This window comes from Anser anser (genome assembly GCF_964211835.1).
Source record: "Anser anser genome assembly, chromosome: 27".
In the NCBI taxonomy this organism is placed as follows: Eukaryota; Metazoa; Chordata; class Aves; order Anseriformes; family Anatidae; genus Anser; species Anser anser.
The window spans coordinates 4,674,583-4,689,615 of NC_139748.1; the positions used below are offsets into that span (position 1 = coordinate 4,674,583).

Sequence of the window (15,033 nt, forward strand, 5' to 3'; positions counted from 1 at the left end):
TTATTTTAAGTCGGTTGCCGGGTGGAAGCTGTATCCCTGCAGTTCCTGTTCTTAATCTCTGCTTTTTTTCCCTCTTTTCTTTTCTTTCCTGCTGCTCCCCACCTCCTTGGAACAGCACCTGCAGCCCCGGACAGGAATATTGGGAAGATGGAGGGGCCCTTCCCGGAGCTGTCTTTACATCTCAGGCCTCCTCCAGGGCATTGAGTCTGTCTCCACTTAAAATCAGCACCACAAACCCCACCACTAAGGTCAAAGCAGCGAGCACAGAGGCAGAATTAAAAGCCAATGATATAAAAGATGGGAAAGCTTCCTCTTGGCTTCGTGGGAGGGCACAGAGCAAGGCTGGACACCCACGCGACAACCTGCCTCCGCTGGGGGGACTTGCAGCAAAGGGGAATCCAGCAGGGAGCTCCCCAAGTTCAGACATCCTAAAGAGAGAGGCTGGATGCTAGGAATTAAAGGAAGAGCCAGGACAGCCCCTCTTGGCCACAGCATCCCCACTGGGAGACCCCACAGCAGGAGGCAGAGGCTTGGTGGCACTGCCCGACGTCACCAGGGTCACAGCAGGCGCCTGGCATGGCAGGGACACGAGGGCCAGGCTCCTGCCTCCCACCTCGGGCTCTTGCCTGCCTCCCAGTGCCTGGCAGGGGGGGGGGAAAGAGATGAAGATGGAGAGGATGCAGACACGGGGCCGCCTGAGGGGTTTGGGAGCTGAGATTTATGAGGCTGTGGCTTGGAGAAGCTTTCAGGAAGGGGGGGGAGAAGAAAAGCCTTCCTTCAGGTGGCTGCAGATCTGTCTTGCTGGTGATAGCAGAGATCTTACCCTGCCAGTCTGCACAGAGGAGGGTCTCACCTCTCAGGGACATTGCGGGGACTTTGGGGAGGTGCCTTGTGCTGCTGCAGGTGGCTTGGTGCCACGTCCTGGGCACAGGCAAGGGGACGTCCTTTGCTCGCGGGGAGATGCTCTCACAGGCACTGCTTTCCTGCCTGGGACCCTGTGTGTCCTGTTCCAAGGGTTCACAGGGCAGCAAGTCGTCCCAAAAGCTCCAGGCCAGGAGCAGAGGGTGCCCGCTGAAGGATAACAGGGGGGTGAGGACAGGGCTGGGTGTCCCGGCCCCCTGCTCGCTCCTGGCTAGGCGAGGGCTGAGCGCGGTGGAAGGAAGAAAGAGCAAAGCCAGGAAAACTCCTTCCCCATCATATTTACTGAACTGCTCTGAGTTATGACTGGAGGCCAAGATCTGGCTTCAGGCGATTGCCTAAATCATTTAGGAGCTGACAAGGTAGGGAGGGGGGAAAATGTTCTTGTAATTCTTCAGTCTGAGGTACATTAAGGAGCCATAAGCCATGTCGAGAGCTTGAATTACATTAGAGAGATTATCCTGTTACAGTTCATAATCCTGGATAATATACCATCCCGCAGCACACCTGCCAATGATAAATCTCGCCCCGTAATGGGGCAGCCGTGACCCTGGCGGTCCCGTAGCCCTCTTGGCATGGAGCGGTAGCACCATGCAGACAGATGGAGTCAGGAGGGAGAGCACGGAGGAATAACAGCCTGGCAGCCGTGTCTGCACCGAGGGAAATTCATGGCCGGGTGGCTCCACAAGGATCTCAGTGTGCTGGGACTCCCTGGGCTGTGGCAGGTCCTCGTCCTGCGGGCAGCACGGGCCTGGGATCTACGGGGAACAGACAGTGGGGCCACCAGGCTCCACAGGGACCCCACACGGCCCTAAAAGTGTAGGGCTGAGGATGTGGCCCCAGCCAAAGCCCACAGGACGAGGAGGGGAGCCTGGCAGCCAGGTGGGCAGTGGCACCCTCAGCCCGGGCAGGACGCCTCCCCCCGAAAGTGGGGATTTCTGGCACCCAGCATCACATCTCTCAGTGGGAAATGGGGAGGGATGGGGCTGATCCACAAAGGGATGAGGGAGAAGATCAGGTGGAGCAAAGAGCCTGTCTGTTTAGAGCAGGGCACCAGAAGGAACAGAGCTGCCTTAGCCCCTCAGGGACAGTCGATCAGCTGGGGATGGGATCTGCAGCCCAGAGACCTTTCCTCTCTCTCCTTGGCATAATCCTGCCTGTAATGTCTCACAAGAGGCCAGCAAGCCCCAGGTCTCCTGCCTCCTCAGCCTACCCGCTCAGCTTGTTGGTCTCAGCCATCTCTCAGCCTTGCTATCCTGCTCTGCCAACAGCAGCCCCCCGGGCTATCAAGCCATTTTTCCCCATCTCCAGTCCTCCTCCAGCCCCAGCTACTTCTCTGCCCTATAGCCATAAATCCTGCTGTCCTCCTGGGTGCTGAGCTGACCATGCGAACACAACCGGGCAGCTCCTGCCTCTGCCAGGCAGCATCTCCCTCCCGCAGCCTGCACGCCCTGCGCTGCAAACTGCAGCTGCCCCATTTCAATCTCCCAGGGGAAGAAGCTCTGTCCCCGAGGCCAGTCTGGCTCCTGATTTTGCAGAGGGCTGCTCCCGTAAACTGCATCAATCCACTGGCTGCAGAAGGATGACGCTAATTTACACTGACTCCCCAAAGGGAGGGAACGGGACCGTGTCCACCCGCTCCTGGATGTCTCCTCGTCTCCTCTTCCCTCCCGCCCCTCTCTCCAGGCCTGCTCCCCGTGCCCTTGATCTTCTCTTTAATAACCGCTCGCTTCCAGGCTGCTCCGCTCTGAGGCTCAGCAGCTCCCAGGAATTACTGCCTCTGCTCTGGCTGCCGGCCTCCGGCCAAGGTAAATCCCCCCCTGCCCTCCCTTCCCCAGCGCCCATCACCTGCACGGCCCCAGCCCGGGGTCTGCACAGTGTTCAGACAGAGCCCCTCTGTCCTGCGGGGATTTGCAATTTCCCCGATGGCCCTGGCGGATACTTGACAAGAAAACCTCTTCTCTCAGGCTTGTGTGTTTTGTTTAAGTGCTTTGAGATAAAGCCCTTTTATCACGTTAAGAGCTTGGTTGCCCTGGTTTCTTCCTCTGGCCTGAAGGCCATTCTTTTCCTCCCTCTTGTTTTTGACCTCAGGTTCAAGAGTGCCAGACCTCCCTGGTTTAGAGGAGACCTTGGCAGCCAGCGTGACAGCCAGTGTGGGAAAAGCCAGGGCAAGAGCTGAAGGCCCAGCTCACCCAGGGAACAGCTCCCAAACCACGCAGGAGAGCAGGAAGGAAAGAAATGTAAGAGGAGAGCAGACATGCACTCCTCCAAGCCTCTGCTGCCCGCTCTTCCTTTTACCTTTCCTTTTCTCTCAGCCACCTCCTTTTATTTACTCTTCCACCCTTTCCCACTCCTCCTCCCTGCTCCTTTCTCTGGCTGTGCCTCTCTCCTCCTTTTTCTCACCCATGTTTTGCTTTCCTTCCCTCCTTCTTTCTCTCTCTCCCTTCCCCTGCGGCTTGCCAACTGCCAGCAGATGACATCTCCTTTCATGTTTGGGGCTGAGCGGAGGCTCTGAATGTTCGTTTGATTCCGTTAAGATAATAGCTGGTTCACTGTCAGACGCAGACTGATCAGTTAAAACCTTAATCACTGCCTGTCTACTCACATGGCACTTATTTTTTAAGAGATTAATCCCCTAAGCACTGCACCAGCATACATTCAGGCTCAAAGAAAAGGGTGGGTTTTTATTATTATTTGATGCGTTTGCTGTTTCTTTTTTGCCCCCACCTACTTTTCTTTTTTTTTTTTTCTTTTTCTTTTTTTTTTTTTTTTAAGTGCATCCCCCTGCTTCTTAATCTGATGCACAGAAGACATCTGACCCCCAGCACTGGTCCCTTCGTGCCAGGCACGCTCAGAGGCCAGGGGAGACGGAGACACTGCTGCTCCTGTCCTGGGCTCTGGGAGAGGCAGGAGCCTTGCAGGACAGCGTGCTGGGCTGAGGACAGAGCCCAGCTGGGGACTCAGGACAGCCAGGCTCTGTCCCTATTTCCCCCATCACCCATTTTCCCCCATCACCACCTCCATCTCCTTTCCCTTCCCTGTTAACTGCAGGAAACGGCGCTGGTAAAACACCCAGGCAGCAGCAGCGAGAGGCCTCGGCGAGCACACCGCAGCCAGCTGGGGAAGCTCGGTGTCCACCTCTGACCAGGATTTAGGCAAAGCTCCTCTAAAGCGCCTGGGCTTAGCGCCTGCCTGCAGTGAAGCCGTGCCTCCCGCGTGGCCGCAGCCCCGCCGTGCCCAGCCCGCTGCTGGCACCGCAGAGCTCAACCGTGAAACGTTCAGGTAGCAGCAAGCACAACCCTCCTCCTGAGCTAGCATTTTAATTAACGGAGAACACCAGCTTCCCCCTGCTTAGACTTTGCAGTAGGCGCAGAGGAAGAAACGGGACCGTGATACAGAGCCCCGTCTCCCCGTTTGCTCCAGGGCAGCAGCGAAAAACTGCTTTTATGTGGCAATTTGCATTCACCGAGCTTCAAGTGTTTCACATCTTCACCTCCATCCTCAAAGGGAAATGGGCGCTGAGAGCTCATTTGCCTCAAAATCACCCTGCAGGTGAGGGCAGAGCTGCTGGACCAGGCTTCCCAAAGGGATGCTGCTCCTCTCCCCGTGAGAGGCAGCCTTGGATCTGAGCCGGGCTGAGGAGGAGGATGGTCCCACCAGGCAGGGTCCTCCTCACTCCTCCTGGAACACTAGAGAAACACGGCGACATTTTCTGAGTGCTAAAGACTTACGAACACCTTCTTTACATTTGACTTGTGATGAAAGACGGAAGAGAATAACAGCCTGAAGCCCATGGTTTGCTTTAGCACTTCTAGAGAAAGTTCAGGAAAAGCAAATCTTTTACTAACACCCAGGGAACGTTTTTCAGACGCCCGTTCCCCGCGATGGCGGTGAGAAATGACTGAGTTCTGCATCCGTCCTGCTGCGGCCACCGCGCTCCGGAGCGCCCGGCGTTGTGACCTGCCTCTCGCTGGAGGTCACGACTTTATTTGCATGATGTGCAGCACGAGGGGACGCGGCCGCCCGGCACACGCGAGGGGTCCCGGAGGTCAGTCCTCGGCCAAGAGGGTGCTGGTGGTCCCCGTGCCCCCGCCAACACGGCAAGAGTGGTATCGGGAGCTTCCTACGGACGGGCTCCTCTCCCTGGCACCCCAGGAGGAACCTCCAGCAAGGTCTGCAAAAGCTCCTTGAGGGACAAAGCAGCTTCTTAGCAGCTCCCCGTGAAACGCAGCCGGGGTTTTGCAGCCTTGCCTTGGGGTCCGGCAGGGCGCTCAGTCCCCGAGGCTTCGTTTCCACGTCCTGCTGCTAAACCCACACCTGCAGTGCCATCAAAGCGGCGACGGCGGTGTCGCCAGCTCCTGGATGAAAGAGGTGGAGCTGCTGGCAGCAAAGGAGAGCTCAGGATTTGGTAAAATAAAGTTGGAATTATATGAGAAGAGGTTTTTCTGTCAGCTGCCTTTGGCATTTCCTATTTAAAATGAAAATGTAGTGAGAGAACAGGCTCTGAGTGTATTTTGGCAATTTTCGGTGAAATAAAACAAAACTGTCAGAAGGATCTGTATTTACACACGAAGGGAGAATTCACCTCCAGACCTTATTCTGCGTATTCCCCAAAGCATTCCTGAGGCCAGAGTGCAGTAGGGTTATAAAAAACAAAGTGAAAAAAAGAGACAAATCTAAATAAATTATACCCAGAATCATAGTGATAAAGTTTAAGAAAGCTTATAGATGGATAAAGCAATCTCTAACTAATGGAGATCAGGACAAAACTCTCCCAAAGGACTGGTTATCCCATAAATTAATAGAGTCAGTAGTGTCACAGACCCGAGCCCCGGGGTCCCAAGGCATTGTGTAAGTGCCACAAGCGCACGAGCACCTGGGGCTGGCCGTGCTGCGATCACATCGCCGACAGACGGAGCCCAGGCTGGCAGCGGCCATTCACGTGTTTCACAGCAATGCAAAAAAAAAAAAAAAAAGAAAAAAAAAAGAAAAAAAAAAAGGCCGTAGTAGTAAATGAGTAACAACACATGAATCTTTTCGGGAGGAAAGGGTGTGAGCTCTAACTGAAGCCTGCCTCGACTTTGATCTTGTATGAATAGGCTAGACCTGGCAAGAAATTTCCTAGGATGCACATGAGCCTTCAGACATGCTACGAGCAATCCCCGGTGTTCTTACAGGCCAGAAAGAGTTGCTGCCTTCCCTGCCTGCACAGACATTAGCTGGAGTTCACAGCACATTTAAGTTCACACAGTGGCTTAACTACTTTTTGGGAAAGTAACTGCTAAGCAGAAAGGCAGGCTAAGCCACGGGTCCGGACCTTCAGGTGGGCATTAGGTGCACATAGTATGCTCCGGTGCAAGAAACTTTCGGATTTCAGTCTCTGGCTTTAGCACGGGCAAGCCCATGCAGTTGCATTGGTTTCTTCCTGACTTACAGCCCAAGAAAAGGTGGCAGGGTTATTCAGAGCACTCAGTTCTTAATGACATTTTAGCACATTATTTTGTTAATGAAATCCAGGTAGTTGCTTTAGCGTAACAGCTACACCTCTGCTCCGAGATCTCTGCACTGTTAGACTAACACTGTTGCATAGCTACAGTCTGCAGGGGTTCTTAATCTACCCTGTAAAGCAGCTTAAACTTCTTCCTCTCTTATCAAACTGCACTAGGATCCCTCTCTGCCTGACCCTAAAATACAAGGGCTGCACACCACGTTCGGGATAACCACCCTGATACACTCGGAAAGATCTGCTTGCTAATACAGAGCCCACCAGGACCCTGCAGAGAGACACCTCATTAATAACAAAGGAAAAAAAAATCACATCCATCCAAACAAGCTCATTTCTAAACTTACCCGAACAAGAGAACTAACTGCCCCTGCCAAAAAGCTCCAAAAGCCCCGGCCCCTCACAGCTGGCCAGCAGCAGGGCAAAACTCCATGCTTAGAAGGAGAAATGAAAACCCACAGCATCACCTGTGGCTGCGGTTTTTTTTTTCCATTTTCAATGATTTTTTTTACATCTCGCCCTTTGTGCAAGCAGTGCTTTCCCCTCCACGCTCTCCAACGTGAACATTTGGAAAAAAAAAAAAATCTTGTTAAACTTTTAAGATACCAAGGAAACAATTATCCAATTACTTTGTCGGTTATTTATTATTGTTGCTCAGGCTGCGCTCGTTGCTTCACAGCTAGAGTTGAGCTTTGCACCTAAGGTTGATATTAATAAATAATAGCCGTGAATTAACAATACGCCTCTTGCCACCTTAATTATATCTGTGATCTCAGTCCCAGGGCTTTTACATGCCTCTGTGCTCACACCAGTGCTGGCCAGGGTTACCGGCGGAGGGGAAATTGCTGCACGTGGAGCTTGTGGCCAAGCTTCCCGGGGATATTTAAGTGTTTAATTCCCACTGAAACTGCAAATCGCTCTGAGGCTCCCAGCCTCCGAGACTTGCCCGAGCCTGTGGTGGATCCGGGAGTAGCACAGCGCTTCCCCAGGGTTCACACCCAAACTGCGAGATCCTCCCGTCGATATCGCAGGATCTCAGGACCGTTTAACAGCGCTGACAAACAAACTGATGCCGAGAAGGAGCCATCTCCTTTTCTCAAAGGGGCACGGATGCAAAGAGACAGATGAGGTAACTCGGGGAAGATCGCATTGGGGTTTGCTGGAAGCTCAGAAAATCAAGCAGCCACCTCCTTGCCCCCATCGCCGTGCCCTGACCTCCGGGACCGTCTCTGCTCTCGGCAGATGAAGACAGGCAGGGTGGAACAGATTGACCAGCCCAGCTTCCTGGAGGTATTTCCCACCGATTGTCGCCGGGACATACAATGAAAAGCGATAAATATCCCGGTAGAAAATATACGGCACCTCATCTCCCAGTTGTGTCGCCGCGAAGAGCTGGGGATAAATTTTAAAAAGGCCCTTTCCCTCTTAGGGGATAAATCCTTCAGGACAAATCCTCTGGTGGGAAGCAGAGAAGAGCCAGAAAACCCCGTGACCCTGCCTGCAATCGTGGAGCCAACAAGTGGTCAAGCTGAGGTCAAGGGGCCAAAGCGGGGCCAAAAGGGATGCTTTCTGCCAGGCCCATCTGCTGGCAAACAGACAGCCATCACCCCAAAGGTGCAGCGCGGATCAAGCTCCAGGCCTCAAATGTTTCTTCCCCCAGACAGTAGCAATTATCATAATCAAGCAGTTGACTCCAATTACGCCTTCCTCTCATTACAGCCGAGGGGATGGACACAGCCACGGCAGCAAAGGGAAAGTTCGCAGCCGTGTCGCCTTTGCATATCTTAATCTAAAATGACAGGGTGTGACACGGGGGGCCGGTGACCCTGCCAGCCTTCAGCTGTTCGTGTGGCAACAATTTCCAGCACCAAATTACTCCCAGGCAGGGCTTGATTGGAGGTTCAAGGCAGCAGGAGAGAGAAGCCATTTAGGGGACTGAAACATTCTTCACAGCCCTATTTAAATACAATTTACATTCCAGGCTCTGCTGTTTGTGCATTGTTAATTGCATCTTGTACCTTAGTTTATTTTATAGTTGAAAGGTTTTTTTCTTTGCTGTTGTTTTTCAAAGGCATTCTTTCCTTCCTTATTTATTTTTTTTCCTAAGGGGCTGTTGTTCTCAGAATATAGTTATATTTCCTGGAAGGGAAAATAGATTAGTAGATTTAAAGGCCAGAAGAGACAAACAGATCATCTAGATGACCTCCTGGAGAAGACAGGCCAGGACATTTTACTCGGTAATTCCTGTGTCTCCGTTTGTCCAGACTTAACCCAATGCCCTGTGCTGGGTAAAATGCCCCTTCCAGAAAGGCAGCCTCGATCCCAAACCCCTGAGGTTTTGGGGCGCCTCGCTGGCTCCCAGGGTGGCTGGTTCCAGCACTGGGAGAAGTCACAGGTGGGGACCCAAATAAATACCTTCTGCCCTGCAGGATAGCAGGGATGCTTGGATCCAGCCCATTTTCATGGTGTCATCTCACGGCTACAGCCGAAACCTGGTACCTGTTGTGCTTGGAGCTTGGGAGAGGAAAGTGCTAAACTCAGGAGAGGTCACCAGCAAAACCCATCAGGGCAGGCGTTGTTTAACAAAGACATTGCCCCCAAAAGACGAGCACTTGGCCTGTGCCCAGGTTAGAGGCTTTCAAATTCCATCATTTTCACCTGAGTTTGTATCAGACTGAAGGTGACTTGGTCGCTCTTGGTCTTTGTTTCCCATCTGTAAGGATGCTGGTGCCTCGCTTTGCTCCAGCCCTCAGAAATTTACTGCCCTTTGTGCGCTGGGTCAGGCTAGGGAGCCAGCGGAGGATGAGATGCATTGATTACAGCTTGATAACTGGATAATGCATGGACCATTTTCATCACCTTTCCTCTCCACTGACCAAAGAGTTGTTGGTAGGAGACTGAACGTGGGAACAGACAATGATTTAGTTGATTTAGAGGGGGAAAAAAAATGCAGAAGACAGAGTGGCTCTGGTTCGAGCGGCTTTTTTTCATTCAATTGAAATGGGGCATACAAACCAAAATAAAAGCATCCACCCAGATTTTTGCATTACTAAAACATGGTGCAGAGATCAGATTTTTCCTGTCGCCCTAAAGCCTGTGGACACTGGCAACGAACTCCTTCTGGCTGGTGCCAAACAGCAGGCCAAACCCAGACAGCACAGCTGACTTTCCTACTTACAATCCCATATTCTCGTACTGATTTTGCATTACTGCATGTGACCACACATTGTGGAGGCTAAGAGAGAAGCCTTGTTTTCTAGCATTACTTTAACGCGCGCTGTGCCAGTTGCCTTGCACAAGGTTAATTTAATGACAGCGTGGACAGAAAATCCTACGCAGCTGAATTATAGGGGTGCAGAAGTTTAACTCTTCTCAGATGGACTGTACGGGCTGCCCAAAGGCTGACTTCTGACCTGGCGCAGATCTGAAGTAAAAAGTTTTCACCAGTCCCTTCTCATTTGCTTTGCAGAAAGGGTGGCTGCACGAGTGGAAAACGGGTTTTGAATTTCCAAACTCGGGTGGAATTTCAAATCCCAGCTCTGGCTGTAAAAACAAGCCAAACAAAACACCTGTTGGGGGAGCACAGGGTTAAAACTTTGCAGATTTTTTTCACTCATTTTTCCAGCTTGTTCTGCTATTGGGTTTGAAAAGCCGATGTCTTTTGTGAGGGTGCTGGATTATTTGTGACTTTGGGCTCTCCACCAGGTTAAAGGCCAATTTGGATGCCCAGTAGCTGGAGCCAGGACCCATTTCTGGGTCTCGGGACTGTTTTCTTCAGTGAAGCCCTAGGAGCTTCGACTGAGTTGCACGAGCCTGAAAGCTAAGATCTATCATCCAGGTGACAGCCAGGAGAAAAGCAAAACCACCCAGTGAAACGTCCTGCCCTGTGGGGAAGGCACGATTCTGCCCGGAGTGGCACCGAGCAGCACCGTCAGTTCATAGCTTTTTGGCATTCTTTTCTTTGAGCCCCATCTGCTGGAGTCCCGTGATTTCATGAGACGTTTTATCGTTCATTCGGTTGTTCGCATTAAAAAAGAACATTTTTAGCCCTTGCGGCCAAGGACAGAAGCCATAAGACCAAAAAAAAAAAAATAAAAAAATAAAAAAGACTGAAAGAAAAATGTTTAAATCTGAAGAATTTCGGGACAGTCCCATGATCTCACAATTTCTGAATGCTCGTGGCTGGGAATATCTGGTGCTGCCACTGGTAAAAACAACCTCCTGGGCCTGGTTCTTCTTTCCACCAAGGTCCCGTCACACCAGTCTGGCAGCACTGGAAGCTGGTGTGATATATAAAGAGGTGTCGGTGTAAATGACAACTAAGCCCACTTGACCCCAGCGAGCCTACTCCTAATTTACTCCAGCTCTGGGGAGGTCTGAGGCAGACATCGGCTCAGGAAAACTTGACGGAGAGACAGACAAATGTACACCGCAACCTGCTGCTGCTCCAGAGGCCTCCGAGCCAATTATTTGGGTGATCTCACTCCTCCCTTCCTTCTCCTTTCTCTCCCCCCTTTCCCATCACGTGCTCGCTTCCAGCAAGCGCACGTCCTTCTGCAACAAAAAGCAGTGCCGCGGAGGAATGTGGAGGGTTTGAAAGCCCCCCGAGAGCAGGTAGATCCATCTGAGCGAGAGTGCCTGCCTCCTCCGAGTCAGGAGGGGAAGGCGGGAGGAGATCGGTTTACATAAGTACTTTGCCATATGAAGAAATAATTTAGTAGTATTAATAGAGGTTAAAGTTTCCCAGGAATCCAAAACAGGCCCCGCAGACACAGGTGGGTTCTTTCACTCGCAGGGATGGGGAACGTAACCTGATTCCCTCCGGCCGAGGGGAGACGAAGGAGGGTGATGGGGGCCGTGGGTCCTGCTGGTGCTGGGCTGCGGGGCAGGGGCTCTGCTGCGGGCTGCAGTAACCACGCCAGCCCCGCCGTGCCCGGACAGGGCAGGATTGGCACGGGCATGGGTGCTGGGTGGTTGGGAGGCCGGAGCTGAGCTCCGGATCAAGCTTATGATGAGGAAGGGGTTCGTGGGGACGACGCTGGCAACACGCACGCATGCAAGCGTGGCCCCTGCACGCTCCCCACGTGGCGCTGCAGGCACGTGCAAACAGGCACACGCTGCAGCATGCACAAAACATGCTCAGCAAGGTGCCCGGAGCGTGATGCACAGCGCTGGAAACATCCACATGTGCAGGGCTTGGGTAGCACAGACCAACCTGGGATCACCTCCTGCCTCTGCAGGACCCCCCGGCTGATGCCCAGCCATGATGCACCCCTGGTACCTCCTGGGGAGCAGGACTTGATTGCCACGAAATGGATAAAATGGGATGGGATAAATGGATAAAATGACATTAGGCTCTTAGATAATGTTGCAGATTACACATTGCATCAAACACGGAGCTTTTTACAGCCCATGGAGCTTTAGGCCACCCCCAAAATAATAATCTCTCAAAGCCCTAGTGACTGCGGTGTTCTCATCCTGTAAAACACACGGGACCGAGCTCCAGCCCACCCCACGTGGGGCTGTGCTGCCTTGCACCAACTTGGGATTTGGCCCACGGCCTCCCGATCGCAGACCTCAGCACACGTGGCTGCTGTTCTGCTCCGGAAGGGACTAACAAAGAAACAAGAATATTTGTTAATATATCTTTTTTCCACTGAAAAGCACTTAAACCTCCTAAGACACTTTTTCCAGACATCTAAATCTTTTAAAAATATTCTCTAGACTCCATAAAACTTATATTTTCCCCGGGTTCTCCCGTGAGTTATTAAAAACCTGAAGTCTCTACCTTAAGAGCTTAGAGTTTGGTCATGATCAGAAAACCAACTCTGCAGAATGGCACCTCCTTGTGCATGCAGAGGCACAACCCACTGCCTTGGTGGGGAACAGCCGAATGTACTGCAGAACCAGCACAGTCAAAGGAGAACAGCCCAGACTACAAAGAGATGAGCGATTTTTTTTTGGGTATCTGGGCGAAGACAGATCGAGGGACGTGCGTTTGAAATGACAGAGGCTCGGCGCTCTCTGAAAACACAGGGTGCTTTGATGGATCCCTTGGATTGGCACCACAGTGTTTGTAGCTGTTGGAAAACAGAATCACATTCTCACTGTTTACTCTTTTCTCAACCACCACCTGAAAAAGTCGGAATTTTTAACGGCAACATCGTTGCTTTCTTCCAAAGAGGCCCTTAAAAAATCAGGATTTTTTTCAAGGAGCTCCCGAAGCTGCATCCAGCCGCCCTTTTATCCGCGCCAGCCCGGCACGGAGCGCTGCTGGTAGCGCTACAGCCGAAAGGCACCCGGCACGGGGGGGCTTTGGGGAGTCGGAGCAGGGTGTTTCTTTCCATAGCTGCTTTCCTAGACCAGATCCGTGCTCCAACGCTGCTGGAATCAAAGGGATCGTAATACCCTCCCTGGTTCACTTAAACATCAGTTTGTCTGGGGCGTGAACTCCGCCAACAGCAGCTCCTGCAAAGTGCTTAGCTCTTTTTTTCCCCCCCCCTTTCTTTCCTTTTTAAAAAAGCTTTCTCTTCTCCTCCCTGCTCTTACCTTGCTCCCTGTCTGCCTCCCCGTAGCCTCCCAGAAGCACTGGCGTGTTTTTAACCCAGGCATGAAACAATCCCACAGCCGCAGATTGTGATGTTTCAGATAACATACGGAGAATGTAAATCCTGTCAGCAAGTGCAACAGCCATAAAAGGCTAAAATGGATTCCTGCGGATTAGAAATAAAACACAGAAAGGGCCCTGTTCTCTCACTTTCCTCATCTCACAACCTCCTCCGCCTCCCCTCGCCCTCCCTCTCCTCACTCCCCTTAAAAAATCGCCTGGAAATGCAAGGGGCGTTTTTTTTTTTTTTTTTTCATCAACTTAAAAGAAAAATAAAATACATTCCAGGAAAAGGACTGCTGCTAAGAAAACTAAAACCAGAAAATGCTTAAAGATGTTTTAATGACTTAAACACAGGGCCGGGATTGTGTCTAAAAGTTTCCACATTTAAAAAAAAAAAAAAAAGGCAAATTCAATATTAAATGTCCCCCCTCCTCACTACCACTGCTGCTGTATTTCTCGAACCATCTGATTTAAGCAGCGTGTTATTAACACGGCCAGCGCCAACAGACACCGGCCCACGTTTAAGCAAAGTTTATGCTCCTGCTCCGAACTAAAAAGGCCCAACCGAAAACGCTCCTAAAATAAATGAGGGCCGCGTGAGCGGGGGTCCTGGAGGCTGTTAACAAGCAGCTGACAAGCCCCTGCTCTCGGAATTAGACCCTCATTTAGAGGGAGATTAGCCGAAATCTTCCTTCTAATTACTGAACAAGTCCGGCCGCCTCTCCAGCCCGAACGTGCCGGAGGAAAGAGCGAGGGGAGCGGGGTCAGTCCTCAGCACCCCCCCCCCGAAGCCAGCCCGTGTCATTTGTCACGACCGCTCGCTTGTGTTGCGGAGGGGCCTGGCTGCCGCCGGGGCACGAAGGGCTGAAGCGAGCCCTTTCAGGGAGCAGACGGCGCGCTTCTTCGAGGTCACGGCAGGGCAGGGCGCTACGGCCGCCCGCGGAGCGTTTGGGCCTTCGGAGCTGCTCAAAGGGAGATGCGGGGAAAGGCCCTGCCAAACTGCTGGGCAGGAGAGACAAAAAAAACCTCCTGGTAGAGGCGGCGGCCCAGAAGTTAACACACGGGCGGCTGCCTGCGACGCACAGCACCGGGAACATTGTGTTTAAGTGAGCAAAACGTTCTGGGCTGGATGCAAAAGCCCACGTGAGAGTTGCTGCTTGGAGGCAATGTAAAGGGTAGGTAAATAAACGGGGACAGGCTGAGCTTTGCCTGCTGAACGCCACCCATCCCATCAGCAGGTACGCTGATGCTCACGCATACACAGATACCCCCAAAAACCAGTCCCCGTCAACGGTGGGGTAAGAAATATTTCGGTATTGCAAAGAAAAAATTATTGCCTGGGTGGGAATGCTAGAAGGGACCCATGTCCTGCTCCCACATCCCACCTCTTCCCCCTCCCAACGTCACTTTATCACTATCAGCCTCCACCTGCAGGTGAAGCCAGAGCTGCCCAGAAGTGGCAGAGCCGAGGACAAATCCTGCAGGAGGGCTGGGACACGACGACCGTGGCTGGAGAACCGTCCAAAGCTGTGTGTGTCCGCCGGGTGGAGGGGAAAGCGACGGGACCAAGGGCGTTTCTTGTTGACCCTCGCAGCTCTCCAACCATTCCCACAGGCTCTGACCCTCTGTTTCCTTCCAGCGTAACACCGTCTACCCGAATCTTTTGGTGACAAACCAACGGACTGAAATGAAAAACCTGCCTGCCTGCAAACGGGTACTGGGGTAGTTTCTGAGCAAGTTCATCTGATGGTGCCATGGGGCCTTTGGTGGGGCCACACCGAGCTGAAAACCTGCCCGTCCTTCCCATGTGCAGCCCGGCCACCAAACCCGCTGCAAGAGGAGCTGTCATGGAAAGCAAACAAAAAGGCTTTAGTTTCCTTTTCCTGATGTCAGACCCGATGGACCAAGGCTCTTCTCACAGCTTTGAGAGGCGGAAAATCCTCTCCTGGGGGGATCCGCTGGGAAAATAAGCCTGGGTGGGACCAGGGGATCCACCAAAGCT

At 52.3% G+C, this 15,033-nt stretch overlaps 1 long non-coding RNA gene across 2 annotated transcripts; it reads left to right on the forward strand.

Annotated features, from left to right (window-relative positions):
• Window positions 1–1,079: 1,079 nt before the first annotated feature.
• On the forward strand, window positions 1,080–8,967 carry LOC310887157. Of its 2 annotated transcripts, XR_014575675.1 has the most exons (3): window positions 1,080–2,726; window positions 3,010–3,158; window positions 3,970–8,967. It is a non-coding gene; the product is annotated as an uncharacterized lncRNA (long non-coding RNA). The 2 variants fall into 2 exon arrangements; XR_014575676.1 differs by having other exon boundaries at window positions 2,590–2,726; window positions 3,010–8,967.
• Window positions 8,968–15,033: the final 6,066 nt, after the last annotated feature.